At 35.4% G+C, this 15,528-nt stretch overlaps 1 long non-coding RNA gene across 1 annotated transcript; it reads right to left on the bottom strand.

The window, feature by feature from the left end:
* Positions 1-12,449: 12,449 nt before the first annotated feature.
* Positions 12,450-14,784, bottom strand: LOC125253069. The gene is made up of 3 exons (XR_007181347.1): positions 14,671-14,784; positions 13,777-13,951; positions 12,450-13,550 (listed from the first exon to the last, which is right to left on the bottom strand). It is a non-coding gene; the product is annotated as an uncharacterized LOC125253069 (long non-coding RNA).
* Between the last annotated feature and the right edge of the window lie 744 nt (positions 14,785-15,528).

Genomic DNA, 15,528 nt, shown 5'->3' on the forward strand with positions numbered 1-15,528 from the left:
AAAGAAAGTCGTGTCTATTCTCACACTTACTTCTTCTGGAGGTGACGTTGGATCGTGAACAGTAGGCAACGATCCACACTTGAGGATTAACTTTGAAGCAAGACCTGCTTTGAATTGACCCTCGTTCTCAAAACAGTCAGTCAAAAAATGATTCGCGCAAACATAAACGTATTTTGGAATTTTGAGTGGCGCCTTTCCTTCGTAAATAAAATCCATCCACTGCGTTTTCAGTGGCTCTGATGTCGGAAGTAAGTGAAAACTACTATGTTCATTATTACATCCCACAACAGAACACTTATGTTTCTTAGGAGACATTACCGGCTGTCGTTGAAACAATGGAGGATGGTTGACCGATCACCGAGGGCGGGGTCTATGCCAAAACCAGATTGTCAATCAAACCACGTGGGTGGGGCTTAGCGCAATTCTACGTCACAGTGAGAGCAATCTTAGAACAGGGCGTTCTGAGACAGTGCTTATGAATTATTGAGATTGTAAAAAAACCACTGGGTGGATTTTTCTCATTCTAGGGTGGTTTTGCTCACACACTGCCAACACACATTTATGGTCAAACACCATGTAAAAGTGAATTTTGCATAATAGGTGCCCTTTAAGGCTCAATTAGAGCGCTGCAGTTCAATGTTTCACCACAGATTCACACTGGAATATTGTGAAAATTTTCATCCAGCACCTGTTAAGGGGGGCACGAGCACCTGTTCAAAAATGAAAGTGAAATTCTCGAGTGAAACAGCTGTAAAAGTGAGATTTTACTAGCTATATTTAGTCATCCACTAAAGGGGGCAAATTGACTCTTCTCCCAGCTAATCACTGGGGTTACAGCAGGTTGGTGCAACTGAATTTGAGCAAAAATATCTAAAAACAAAATGGACTGGTGGCTTGTAAAATTAAGAATACCAGAGATGATCAAAACTAATTAAATTAGATAAACGTAGGGGGGCACGTGTCCAAAAAGTTTGAAAACCCCTGCAGAGAGTCAGATCAGTTCATTAGTCTGTTTTTCTGTGATTGGATGAGTCTGTAAAAGCTGAAACATGGAGTAAACAGACTATATGATGAAGATGATGATGATGATGTTCAGGTCTTCATCAGTGATGTTGTCTGATCTTGAGAAGATGATGAAGGGTTTTGATGAGAGAATCTCTCCTCAGTTTTGACATCAGAATCAATCTTTACAGGATCATCTGGATCACATGACACTAGAAATCACAAATATATATCAGATTATCTCATTGTTTTGGGTTTGTTTTTATGTTCTCAATCTGTAACACTTTCTGTCAATGAAACACAATCACACATCTGTGAACTTTTGTCTGTGACTGCAGAAAGTCATCAATCTCTCTGAATGTGTCACTTTATGACATTATGAGTGTAACAGGAGAGCAGGTATAGTTGTAACACTTCAGCATTTGTAACTCACTGAATCTGATCTAGAGTTCTCAAACATTTAGACAAAAGAACATTTGTTCACTGCAAAAGGCTCCAATTTAAACCCCTATTAGAAAACCACAGGCCTCATGAGTTATGAGGCTACGTTGTAGTAACACATACTGATGTAAGTTCTAACCTTTAGACAAAAGAAGCAAAAACTTCAGCCACACCATGCTTCAAAAACAGGTTTACTGAAAGTATCTGAAAGAACAATACAGAACAGTGGCTCTCTTTCTGTGATTGACCATAGCTCAAATCCACTGTGTGTGTGTGCGTGAGAGTGCGTGCATGCGTGTGTGTGTGTGTGTAAATTAGTCTACTAGAACAAACTTCTTTAGCGGTATTTATGCTTAATGAACATCAACTCCAGTGTACCTGTGTAAAGAACATGAAGATCTAACCACAAAATAAATAAATAAATAAAACTGTAAATTAGTGTGTCTGTGTAAATATTCTCAATCAGAATAACAATGTTTTGAACCCATTGGGCCCAGAAATGGCATAGTGCACAATTTACACACTTCCTTTGGTTTTGAGCTGACAAAAGACTAAAAAATGCTGGGTTAAATATGGACAAACCCAGGGATTGGGTTGTTTTCACCCAGCCATTTTTTCAACCAATTTTGGATTTATTTTTTTTGCCAGCAATATATTAATATAGTAAAAGGCATGTTTTTGCTCACCCCCAAATAGGGGGTAAATTTGTGGGGTATTTTAAGCTGAAACTTTACCAGACCAGAGACTTATATTACATCATGTGAAAGAGGGCATTATAGGTGCCCTTTAACCCAACCTGCTGGGTTTGTCCATATTTAACCCAACTTGGGTTGTTTTTAACACAGCATTTTTTAGAGTGTATACAGACATATATTTTTCTGTATTTCCCTGATTGGTGTTAAAACTCTCCCTATGTTACAACATCTGGTCTCCCCTGTATAGTAAAACTATAAGAGTCATAATGATCAAACACTCACAGTTAGGCATTATTCCCTCCATACTGTGATGTCTCTTGTGTCTCTGTTCTCTTTTCTCTTGTGATTCACTGGTTTGTGTCTCCATTTCTCTCTCTGTCTTCTTGTTTTCTGCTGCTCTGTGATTTCTGAGGCTCCAGCAGTTTTCTGGATGTGTGATTTTCTTTCTCTTCTCCATCTGAATCTGTTCAATCACACACAGTAACTCTGATCAGTCAAACATCACTGTCTGATCATAGAGCTCTTAAAGAGACAGTTCACCCAAAACTCTTCACCCTCTCATCATTCACTCACCTTATAACTCTGAAGTGATTAAATTCACACAGCAGTTTTGTTTTCTCCACATATGAAATAAGTCCAGTAACTACCAAATCCCTATAGCCTGACAGATCACCATCATCATCATCATCATTAGTAGTATTAGTATCTCTGTCCTGTTGCTGAATGTAAGAAATTTGTATTTTGACATTTCAGTTTCATACTGTAATACACATTTCATTAATGAATAAATGAATACTAATAAAAATATAGATGAAGTGTTTTATTCACCTTGTGATGATCTGAAGAGAGTAAACATCCACACAGATCTGACACCTGCTGAAATGAGGATGTGAGAGTTTTAATCTCATGAGAACACACAAGAACACAACCGGCCAATCAGATCTACGGAGGCGTGGTTTGTATGACTGGCTGAAGATGTTCTCTGCACTTTGCTATCTCTAAATAATCAGCTACACAGCAATGTCCTCATGACAGAAGGAAGTTCACATATCATAAGGTAGAAAAATGGTCAGCTATAAGAGTGGTTGACCTTCTCTAAATGGCCAAAAGTACACTGTACACTCCTCAGTACTTTCCTATTTCACAAACACACAGCAGCTGATTGTTGAATCAGCACACACACTCTTACAACCTCTCCCTCTCTTGTGACACTGATGTATGCTGATAAACATTGTGTCTTGTCATCTCAACTGGGTAAAAGCATCTGCTAAATTGATAAATGTAAATGTACATATTTTAGTTTTTATATTTTCTGTGCTGTTTTCATTAGTATTTAATTGCATTTACAGTTTTTCCTCAGTCGCTTTGGTTCATTTCTCGAATCATCAAATCATAATATTTGCAAACCAGTAAGTTCATTTCTCAAAACAATTCATACAAACAGCAGTACACAATGATTACCTACAAAAGCCTGAAACTTGCTCAAAATCTTTAGTTCATTTTTCAAAAGTAAGTGTTTATGTATGAACATCAGTGCCATCAGAATAAGTCTTTGTGTCATTGTTCACGAACAAGATGTTTAGTTATGTTCAGATGCAGGGGCGTAGCAACCGGGGGGGACGGGGGGGACACGTCCCCCGCACTTTTAGAAACAGGTGATCCTGACCCCTGCTGTTTTTTATTTTTTTGGATCCAGCGTGAATATTTCCGGCACCGGCAGTGTTCTCTGATTTGTTACTTAGATTTGAGTGAACTAACATTCAGCCAATCACAGAGCGAATCATGTCTTGGGCGCGTCTGCTATGAGCTTCAAATCTCTTGTTGCTGTTGGGAGTTTTCGTTCGTTCATTCACTTTGCTATTAGGCCTTCTGGGATAAAATGCACCCCAGAAAAAAGCAAAGGACGATTACATCCTTTTTTCAAACACACACTGTAAGTATGTTACAGTATGTCGCGATGACACGAATCACGCGATAAAGTTTTCATGTTATGATTTAAACTACTGTAACGTCAAAAGACAACAGAACCCGTATGGACCTCGTCACGTCGCGCCGGATTCAGTAGGTGCGTTCCATTCGACCGCAAGTGGACTGCGAAGTGGACTTCACAGGGTATTTCGCCATCTTAAGTGAGATTCCATTCCGAAGGGAGCGAACATGTTCAGTTCGAAGGGCACTGCGAACGGGATAGGGAATAAGGGAACATCGATACATCACTTCACAGGAAGTAGAGAGGTAAAATCACCCAACTGTCATCGCGCACCGCGTCACCATTCAGAACTACGATGGAGCAGAGCCGTTGAAAGAGTTTTTAAACGGCTCTCCGATGGAGGAATTTACATATGTGTTTAGAGTATTCATACATTTTGTTATTATTATACGAACGAAAGTATGAATGGTTATAGCGATGAGTGTATTTGCATATTTTATTGTATGAATAGGCATGACAAAGTAAAAGTGTTGAAAAGCAGCTGAGGCTGTCATTTTTTATTTTACTTTATTTACCTCAGAAGTGTTTACTATGCGGCTGCGCGTGGAAAAGAAAGCGCCCGAGATGAGACCCAGACGGTGGATTAAGAAGTTAACCAAAATGAGAATTTATTTTCATATGGCATGAGAGGCTACAGCTTCAAATCTGTTAAGAGTCCATTTTAAATTATAATATCTTGTTATATCATAATCTGCGCGACGCTGTCGTTGACTTTCTTTGATGACGTTTGTAGTGCGTTCCAAATGTGTGATTATTGTCAGCGAAGTCCACTTCAACGGATATACCGTGCTCAGGGAGTAGGGAGCAGTGAACACTGCGTAGGGACCCTGTCGAATGGAACGCAGCTAGTGTGTTAAATGCTCTCCTACTTGTCGCTTTGTATAAAAGCGTCTGCTAAATGAGACGTAACAAATTATTGGTTTCTGCTGTCTTTTGTTGCCTACGTGCTGCTCGCGGAGTAGAATTATCCTTTCACAATAAATCAAATTTGTTTTGCACCGAATATCTTAAAATACTTTATCAAATTTAAAATATATATATTTTTTTATACTTAAAATATTCTACTTTATGTCCTAACTGGTCTGTAGGAAAGGCAGGCTGTGACGTCACTGACAGAGAGAGGGGACAGTTGCTCAACCTCTCCAGAATGTGTACAGGTGAGATTTGTATGAAAAAAGCAGATTGACTGAACATCAGCTTTGGGTCACAAAGCTTTGGGTCACATCACCATACAGCTGTCCCCCCCACTTTTAAAATGGCTGCTACGCCCCTGTTCAGATGTGATCTATTGCTATGGTTTTCATGATGACAATGATTAAAAATGCACAAGACTGCTCTTTATCTGTTTTGCTTTTAGAGGAACTACACTATGACACTATGCAGAAGTGAGAGATTGTGAGATCTCTTGGGTGTTCATAAGTCATCCAAAGTTTCAATGATGAACAAAACACATTTCTCACTGACCATCGCTCATAAAATTGCAAAGTACAACATTAAAGTAAACAAATAGTTTAAGTAAACAGAAATGTTATTTATTATATTCTTTCAGAACTGAGATATAAACTCACAATCATCTTTTTAATACTTATTCCATGGCAGAAACAAGTTTCCTCGAGTGGAAGATATATTTATTTATTTTTCAGAGGTGAAGTAAAAAACAAAAAGCATTGCCTTCAGAAATTGTGATAACTAGGTGTGTATTCTTAATTTGGGTTAATTTCTTGGCATTCTTTTGTTTGTTTTTTCCACATGATACGTGTTCCCGATTTCTTGTTGAATTCTTGTTAATAAATAAATATTTAACAACGTATTTGGTTCCACACATCCATCTTTGTGTTACGTTTCCCCTTTTCTGACTTTAGGAGTTCGTAACTGCTGTAGAAAGTGAAGTGAAATGTGAAGGCCATTATTGTAACTGTGATCTTTATTTGTCCTCAACCCATCCATTAGTTCCTAGATTCGGTCACATCAGATGTGTGTGCGCTGACTGAGAGTCATTGAGTTTATGCTTCAGTGTGACATGATGATCCTCATTCAGTCTCAGTTCTGAATTCTGATTCTCTCGAACCTGACACTAAAATCTTTGATGAGAATCTAGTTCCATCTAGTGGACAAAGATTGAAACAACTGTTAATCTGAATGTACTATAAATATAAAACACATCTACCTACACTTTATTTGTCTTCTGCAGTCAGCAAAAAATCTGGAGATGGTGACATTACTGTTTATTGTTTGTGTTCTGCAGGTATCTTTAATTTCCTGTTTAGTCTAATTTTAAACTGTATTTTTGTCATGTAATCTCTGAACATTGAAGGCAGCTAACCGGGTTTCAACATCTGTAGCAGATGTTACTCATTCTGTGTGAATGATGTTGATTCCTGCATCAGTGCAAGAGTTTGTGTTTATTAGTTATTAAAGCTTTAATCATGAAGATGATCAATCAACACATTTATCTCATTTGTCTTTGAGGAAGTACAACAAACACACACACAAATACACAGTTTTTCCTGAAAATTTTAATCAGGATTTTTTTTCTCCTGGAGCACAGATTTATTAAAAGTTAAATAAATATAAAACTAAGCATCATGTTATTGTCTTAAATGGCTGTCTATCCTACAATAACAAGCAGTGATTATATCAGTGTTTACTGTCAAACTATCAAATTCATTCAGGACAAACATTACATTATATTTATTTAGCAGATGCTTATATTCAAAGTGACAACAAACAACTCATCTTAAGAACTTATAATAACATGAGAAGTGCTAATTGAATAACTGATGATTAATGATTAATGTGGAACTTGTGAAATCATCTAAGTATTTAGGTGTTGAAGTTGGAGTAGTCTACAAAATAATACGGAGGCTGTTTACATGAAGGGCCTGAGTCGGTTATATTTCTTGAGGAAGCTCAGGTCTTTCAACGTGTGTACCAGGATACTCAAGATGCTTTATCAGACTGTTGTTGCAAGTACTATCTTCTTTGCTGTGTTGTGTTTAGGGGTGCAGGAATCAAAGCAAAGGATGCCAACAGACTACACAAACTCATCAGAAAGGCTGAGTCTGTTGTCGGCTCTGAGCTACTTTTGAGGACATGGTTAAGTTGCTGGTGATTATGGACAGTGACGTTCATCCCCTCCATAAATCTCTGGACAAACTCAAGAGTAGTTTTAGCAACAGCCTTATTCAGCATCATTGTTTGAAGGAATGATATAGGAAATTGTTCCTGCCTATGCTATTAGAGTATATGATTCACATGTTATTCTAAGTGCTTATTGACTGTATCGAGCTGCCATGACAATTTAATTTCCCCTCAGGGATTAATACATTTTAAATCAATCAATCAATCAATCAATCAATGACAAAGATAAATTATTCTATGACATGTGCAGGAATATGAACATTTATTTTAATTCCAGATATGTAATAATAGCAAAACTTTGAATGCATATTTAATGATTTCACTCAATTAACCTTTAGGTTTTAATGAAAGTGAAGATGAAAATGTGCAGCTGTACTTCTGCCGTTTCATCAGCGCCACCTGTCAGTCAGAGAGTGAAACTGCACTTCTATTCATCACGTGTGCTGATTTTGTTCACATTAAAAAATGTTTGTTTTGAATTGAAAAACCTGTAAATGTAAGTGTTTCCCAACTGAATCACAAGAGCTGTAAGTTGTGAGTGTCTGATGTAGAGAACTGTGTGTTAAGAGTTTTGAGGAAGTTTATTTTACAATTTCAAACTGAGTGTAAAGCAGAAAATGATGTAGTTTTGCAGTTGGAGATTCAGTTCATGAGTGAATGTTGAGTAAAACCTCAAATAACATTTTGAGTGTGTAAACAGTTTTTAAAAAATCAAATTCAAGGCGTTGACGCTTGCTCACAGATCTCAGCACCCTCCTACTTCCACTCACTCTTATGAGTCTACACTCCTACCAGAAGCCTGCGCTCATTAAAGGAGTAAAGACTCATGGTACCATCACAGAGAGGCACGAAATCACTCTCCAGGACATTCTCGTTCACTGTTCCTTGCTGGTGGAACGATCTTCCTGCCTTCATCCGGAATGCTGAATCCCTGGCAATATTCAAAAGACAGCTGGAAACTCATCTCTTTTGTGAGCACTTAACCTCATCCTAAAAAAAATCCTATAGGCTACCTATCCTTTCACTTCCTCTAATCCCTCTCTGTTGTAGCGTATGATACTCTGAGCAATGTCTGAAACTTGTGTTGTGAGCACTTCTTGTATCTATTTGCCTGTTCATGACGACTCACTTGTTGTATTCCTCTGGATAAAAACATCTGCCAAATGAATAAATGTAAATGTAAAAATATAATTGTTGTGCAATACAGATTTACATTTCAGTTTTATTATAATAAAAACTTAATTTTGTTGAGATTTAAAGAAACGCTCTTTACAACACAATTAAAGATCAAGTGTTTTAATCACCTTGTGATGAGCTGAAGAGCGGGAAATACCCACCGCAGATCTGAGGTCTCTGATGGTGATGATGTCTGTAAATGCATCATCAAATTAGCACGTGACGAGCTGATTCTCACTTTGAGACACCCTAGTTTGAATCTGTGGTCTTGTGGTCTACACTGATTAAAACAGGGATGTGTGTGGAGTATGAAATCAATCATAATGTGTTTCCATGAGTTTGTTTGCCCATGCAGTCTAACAGTTTAATTCTCTTTGGCATTATTTTCACAAGTAAGGTGTACATTTTCAAAACTCCAAACTGATCACACTTGTAACAGCTATTCTTTCCATTCAAACCTGATCTGATGCTTTCATTCTAGTTTGACATGTTTTCATTGAACATAATCATTGTTTCAAACTCAAGTTTAGAAGAGATCTAAATTTAACAATTAAGAGTGATGTTAACCTGAAATTATGGATATTGGGGCACAAACTTTCTCACTAAACTTTAAGAGGAGATAAATGTGAGTTTCAGAGTCTCTAAGAAGAAAAATCTGAGCACAGTGTGTGATGTTATTGAGCTCTCTTCTAAAACTTTATTACAGACCATTGTGAGAGTGTTAGTGTTTTTGTCTCAGAAGACAAGAGTGAGAAGCAGGAGACTCAAGCAGAAGTCTCCATTTGATGTTCATTTAACCTCATTTATATCTTGCAGATGGGTTATCTTCTGTCTCATTCAGGCACATCATTTCAGTCAAGCACAATACATGCATTTGCCATATTTGAAGTTTAGTGTTGACAGTGTTTTGTTGCACAATGATTTAACAGAAGAAAGCATGACCTATTTACATGCATGCAAAATGGGTACAAGACAGGCGGTGAAATGTATCTCTGGCAGTATGGCAGGCACTGTCTCCATGCAGTACTTTGTTTTGTTTTTTCTGGCAAGTGTGTTCACATAGAGGCCAATGTAAATAAAACTACATTTAATTTCAGAGACTGAATTTTCAGCATCATTACTCCAGTCTTCAGTGTCACATGATCCTTCAGAAATCATTCTAATATGATGATTTGATGCTCAAGAAACATTTATGATTATTATCAATGTTGAAAACAGTTGCTTAGAACTGTTGTGGAAACCGTGATATATTTACATTTTCAGGAACCTTTTTTGTGAACCGCATTTATTGCATTAATTTATTAAAATGTATTAATTAGAAATATTTTGTAACATAAATGTTTTCACTGTCACTTTTGTTTCTTGAGCATCAAATCATCATATTACAATGATTTCTGAAGGATCATGTGACACTGAAGACTGGAGTAATGATGCTGAAAATTCAGAAATAAATTACACTTTACTATATATTCACATAGAGATATTTTAGATTATAATATTGCACAATATTACTGTTGTTTTTTTTTTTTTTGTTTTTTTTTTGATTAAATAAATCCAGCCTTGGTGTGCAGAAGAGCCTCTTTCTAAATGTTTCCAAACCTTTGACTAGGCTATTGTATATTTTCTGCCTTATTCTGGGATCTTTTTTTTTTTAATTGTATAAAATCCATGAGGACCTAATGCAAGTGTTTGTAGTACATAAACCAGTCATGAAATTGTCATAAAATATAGGGACAAAATATTATAGATATTGGTTATTGTTCAGCAGTGTATTTGATTACTTATTTAAAACAAATTCAAATTAAAAGCAAGCGATGAGATTAAAAAATGAAATCTGTCTGTGATAACTTCTATTGAACAACGATCAGACTAGAGACGTTAGAGCTGATTCACAGCAACGCAGCAGGATTTATTCTCTTCACATCACTGTAGGTATATTTGCGTAAATCAAAACCAAAAATAATAATTCCTTTGAAATATCAAATTTTTATTTCCAAATTATTACATTCTTTCCCCCCTTTAAAGATAACATCATCCATAATACTTTTTGCTCCACACATATCTTTTAGACTCCTTCTTCAAGATCACTGAAAAGCATGACTGAGATCCAGCTTACTGCTAACTTTTCCAACAGGTCCTCAAGTTTGGGAATTGGGTACTGTTCCAGCTTGGATACTCAGTGTCATCCACTTTTAAAAGCATTGTGACTGGAGAAACTCTTTCCATACTGTACGTACTAAAGATTTCCTGTCTGTCAGTGGCAGTGATTTCTGTTGTGTCTGCTGCATGAGCCGATCTTTGTCTCTGCTGTCGCTTGTATTTCCTTCCTCTGTTCTGAGAATTAAATCAAAATCGTGAATCATTATTGTAGGCTGTTAGCTCCTCTTTAAAAATGTTTTTTTTTTTTTAATATGGTCTATTATACAATTAATTATAGGCCTTACAATTAAAAGTATTAACAGTTTATGATAGGTTATTTCCTAACACTGCAGTCATCAATGAAAATTAAGAGCAGCTTTACTTCAAGAACCAACTTTAACCCTGAAAAGGGCAAGACCATAAATAGACATCAGAAAATTAATTTATTGCTATTTTCCATCTTCTTAGGACACAAATAATACAATTCCATGTTTTTTTTTTGTTTTTTTGTTTTTGTTTTTAAAAAAGTCTTTTATTTTTATTTTAATGTTTGTATTGCCCATGTCACATTGCCTGTTTGGGGTATAAATCAGCTGAAAACAGAATGCTTGTTTGGCAATGAATGTTACAACATTTTAGCCACATTTTAAAAATGTTATTTATTCTCTCATAACTTAAACTAAACATTCTTGGTAAAATTCTGTTGAACAATAAGAATAATGCCTATTTGTGAATATATTGTATAATGCTGTAGAATATTTAATATGCATATTTCTAGGACCTATAAATGATCAATATGACCAAAACTTTGCTGAAAAAACTTTTGCACACAACAACTTCATGCCTTCTGTCCTCTGATAGTTCATACTTTTTATTAAGTAAAGTCTTTTTTGCTCAGAAATCCTTAATGATTTTTATAAAGTAAATGTAAGATAAACATTTACTGAAGCAACTTGGGTTTACTTGATTATTCATACATTATTTTTTAATGTAATGTAAATGTCTAATATGACACAACAGACTTTTGGGAAACATTTATTTGTCTATCTCCGAACTATTATTGATTTGCAATCCGAATTGCAAAACTATCAATAATAAACACAATTTTTTTGAATATCATATTTCACACACACACACACACACACACACACACACACACACACACACACACACACACACACACACACACACACACACACACACACACACACACACACACACACAGGTGTAATGGTTTTTATACTGTACAAACTGTATTTTCTCTCCCCCTACACTACCTCTAGCCCTAAACCTAACCAACAAAGGAAACTGTGCACACTTTTACTTTCTCACAAAAACTCATTCTGTGTGATTTATAAGCCTTTTGAAAAGTGGAGACATGGAGTAATAAATCACCCTCTCCTTGTAATACCCATGTTATTATACACATTTGTGTCCTGATATTTCACAAAAACATGCCCACACACACACACACACACACACCAGGCTTTTATGGCATATATATGCAATCAATGATAACAGAGAAATAGACAAATAAATGTTCCCCAAAATTCTGTTGTCAAATTTGACATTTACATTAACATGAAAAAAGTCAAAAGGATTTTTTATATTTAACATTAAAAAATAATATATGAATAATCAAGTAAACCCAAGTTGATTCAGTAAATGTTTATCTTACATTTACTTAAAAAAAATCTATATTTTTTAAAATATTTTTAAAAATCATTAAATATTTCTGAGCAAAGCCCTAGAAATATGCATATTAAATATTATACAGCAATATACAATATATTCATAAACAGGCATTATTCTTATTGTTCAACAGAATTTTACAAATAATGTTTAATTTAAGTTATGAGAGAATAAATGTTTAAAAAATCTGGCAAATGTTTGTATCCTCCATGTCACGTCGCCCCTTTTAGGGTTAAACAACAACCTGTTAACACGAAATATTCTTCTTCTCATTTGTTTCACTTTCAATAGATATTTACAAAAGTGATTTCACATAGAAAGCACATTAAATGCAAGTAAAACTTTTAAAGTCAGTTTTAGGAGAATACAGTGTCAAAATATGGGTGAAATAATGTTCAATTGTCATTCAGTGTAATATTTATATTTATGTAAAAATGTAAACAACACACTTATTCTGACCTATACGTATTAAAATATATAAAAGAATAAGGGAGCATACTACATTTTATTGCATTTAAATGTAAAAAATTCTTGCTGAAAAATGAGCAAAACCTAATGGAGGAGATTTAAACAAATTACAAGTAATTAGCATTTGAGGTCTTTAATATTGCATAAACAGATTTTTTCTTGTAAATAAAAAACACTTTTTTGACCAAGGAAACATGTCCAGGCCACAAGAGAAATAAATTAAAATAAGAACATACCGTTATTATGAAATTCGTCTCTTGCCATTAATGCGGCAGATGTGTGTATATATATATATATATATACCTCCACTAATTGTGTAGACATGTTGCTCGTTGATTGTTGATCATTTGAACATGTTGCTCCTGAACTTTTTAATAAAACATCCTTTAATAAATTGATTCACAAATTCATGTTTTTGTAGTTTACACAGAAATGATAATGGTATAATTTTCAAAAACTTGCACTTTGAAATCCGTTTTCAAAGGTTTGTGTTTCCAGCAAAATGCTGTTGCCAAGTAAACAAACGGCCAAAACGCATTAAAAAAGTGTTAAAAACGGTGTCATGTAAACAGCCCCAGTCTGGTTGTTTGTCATTAGTGTGTAAAATCTTCCAGAATCCAAGAGGTGGATGAAGATGTGATGATTATAATGATGATGATGATTATGATTATGATGAAGATGATGTTCAGGTCTTCATCAGTGATGTTGTGTGTTCTTGAGAACATGATGAAGGTTTTGATGTGAGAATCTCTCCTCAGTTTTGACATCAGAATCAATCTTTACAGGATCATCTGGATCACATGACACTAGAAATCACAAATATATATCAGATTATCTCATTGTTTTGGGTTTGTTTTTATGTTCTCAATCTGTAACACTTTCTGTCAGTTAAACACAATCACACATCTGTGAACTTTCAGTAAGATTCAATATTCAGACTGCAGAAAGTGATGAATCTGTCTGAATGTGTCGTAATGTGTAAAAATAATAATTGTAAATCTGTAGCAAGTTCAGTAATGATCAAACACTCACAATTGGGCATTATTCCCTCAATACTGTGACGTCTCTCAAATCTCTCTCCTCTTCTCTCTTCACTGGTTTGTGTCTCCATTTCTCTCTCTGTCTTCTTGTTTTCTGCTGCTCTGTGATTTCTGAGGCTCCAGCAGTTTTCTGGATGTGTGATTTTCTTTCTCCACTTCATCTGAATCTGTTCAATCACACACAGAGTTTAGTTAAAGTCAGATTAATGTACAATCAGAACATGAAGATGTTCAGCTGAAAGAACGACAGAAGAGAGGAAAATAAAGTGCAGTAAACATTAACCATCAGCATCAGTCTTTCCTCATGTTTTTCTTCATTCCTCTATAGATACGAGGAAAAGAAACAAGGACAGAGGAATCACAGAAAGATGATTCTGTAAACTGGTTTCTTGTATTTTTGTAGTTGTTAAAGTCGAGCGTCACTTTAAATCATGTTTCTCAGCTGCATGAACACAGATCTCTTTCAGCAGAACATCATTCTGTCTTCATTTACACAAGATCAACACTGATAATCAGATCCAGAACTTTCATCTCTTTCCTTCTCATCACAACATGACAGTAAATTACACTTCATCACTTCCAGTTCAATATCAAACATGTTTCTACATTCATCATGTAAAAGGAGTAAAAAACATTAAAGAAGTTTTAGAAGCTCTGTCTAAGAACCATAAACCTCATGCTTTATGAAATAATTCCAATAGCAATCACAAGGCTGTTAGATTGTTGTTGTTGTTGTTGTTGTTATTTCATATTATAATATATTTTTATTACTATGTCTGCCGTGTTGCCTTTGGTCAGACATTTAATGTGTATTTTTTGACATTTCTTCAGTAATGAATGAATGAATACACACTTCATAAAATAAATATAAAAGTGTTTTAATCACCGTGTGATGAGCAGGAAAGAGGAAACATCGACGCAACTCTGAGATCTGTGCTGATGAGCTTCAGAACAAGTTTTTATAAAGTTTTATGTTTTATAAAGTTTTATGACAAGCTAAAGACACTGTCAAATCAAAACTTAAGAAGGCGTGGTTGTGTGTGTCCCTATACACTGTGTTTACATGACAGGAAATGATGTGGAGGAACTCTCTGGTGTGGTTAACAACAGTCTCTCACCTTCATCTTCCTCATCCTCTCTCTCTCAGATTGTTCATATCATCATCATTCAGTTCTCCTGTTCTCTCTTCTGAACGGCTCATATTTCATTCAGTTGGTTTGATCACATCATTAGAAACAATAATGGACAATGTTGAGCTGTTGAGTGTAAATGATGACAACTGTGTTGAAGTTGTGTTTAGCTTTTGCAGCTTGTGTTTACTGCAGTTCATCACAGTGTGTTTTTTAGTGAGAGAGAATGTGTTTAGAGATTGGGCGGATATACGAGAACTAGACAGGAAGTTGTTCAAGGAAATGTGTCTCGCTTTCATCTTATTTTCAGGTGTGTGTATTTCTGTGTTGAGAGCGGTTGGAAGGTTGTTTTATCCTCTCTTGTTATTGAAGATGATCCGTTAATGCTGCAGTTAATGCTGGAGTTTTTGTGCTTTTGATGTTTGTGATTCTTATTGTGAGGAATATGTTTTCTCATTGAATTTCATAAAGCATCAGAAAGTTGTGTTTGAGAGAGTTTCACGTGTGAATGGAGTGTTTTGTGAGGGAACTTTTTCACATTCATACTGAGCTCTGTGGTTTAAACACTAATTCAGCTCATTATATGGTTGTCCGGTATCACAGAGGATTAACCC

This window comes from Megalobrama amblycephala, linkage group LG18 (assembly GCF_018812025.1).
Source record: "Megalobrama amblycephala isolate DHTTF-2021 linkage group LG18, ASM1881202v1, whole genome shotgun sequence".
Classification (NCBI taxonomy): domain Eukaryota; kingdom Metazoa; phylum Chordata; class Actinopteri; order Cypriniformes; family Xenocyprididae; genus Megalobrama; species Megalobrama amblycephala.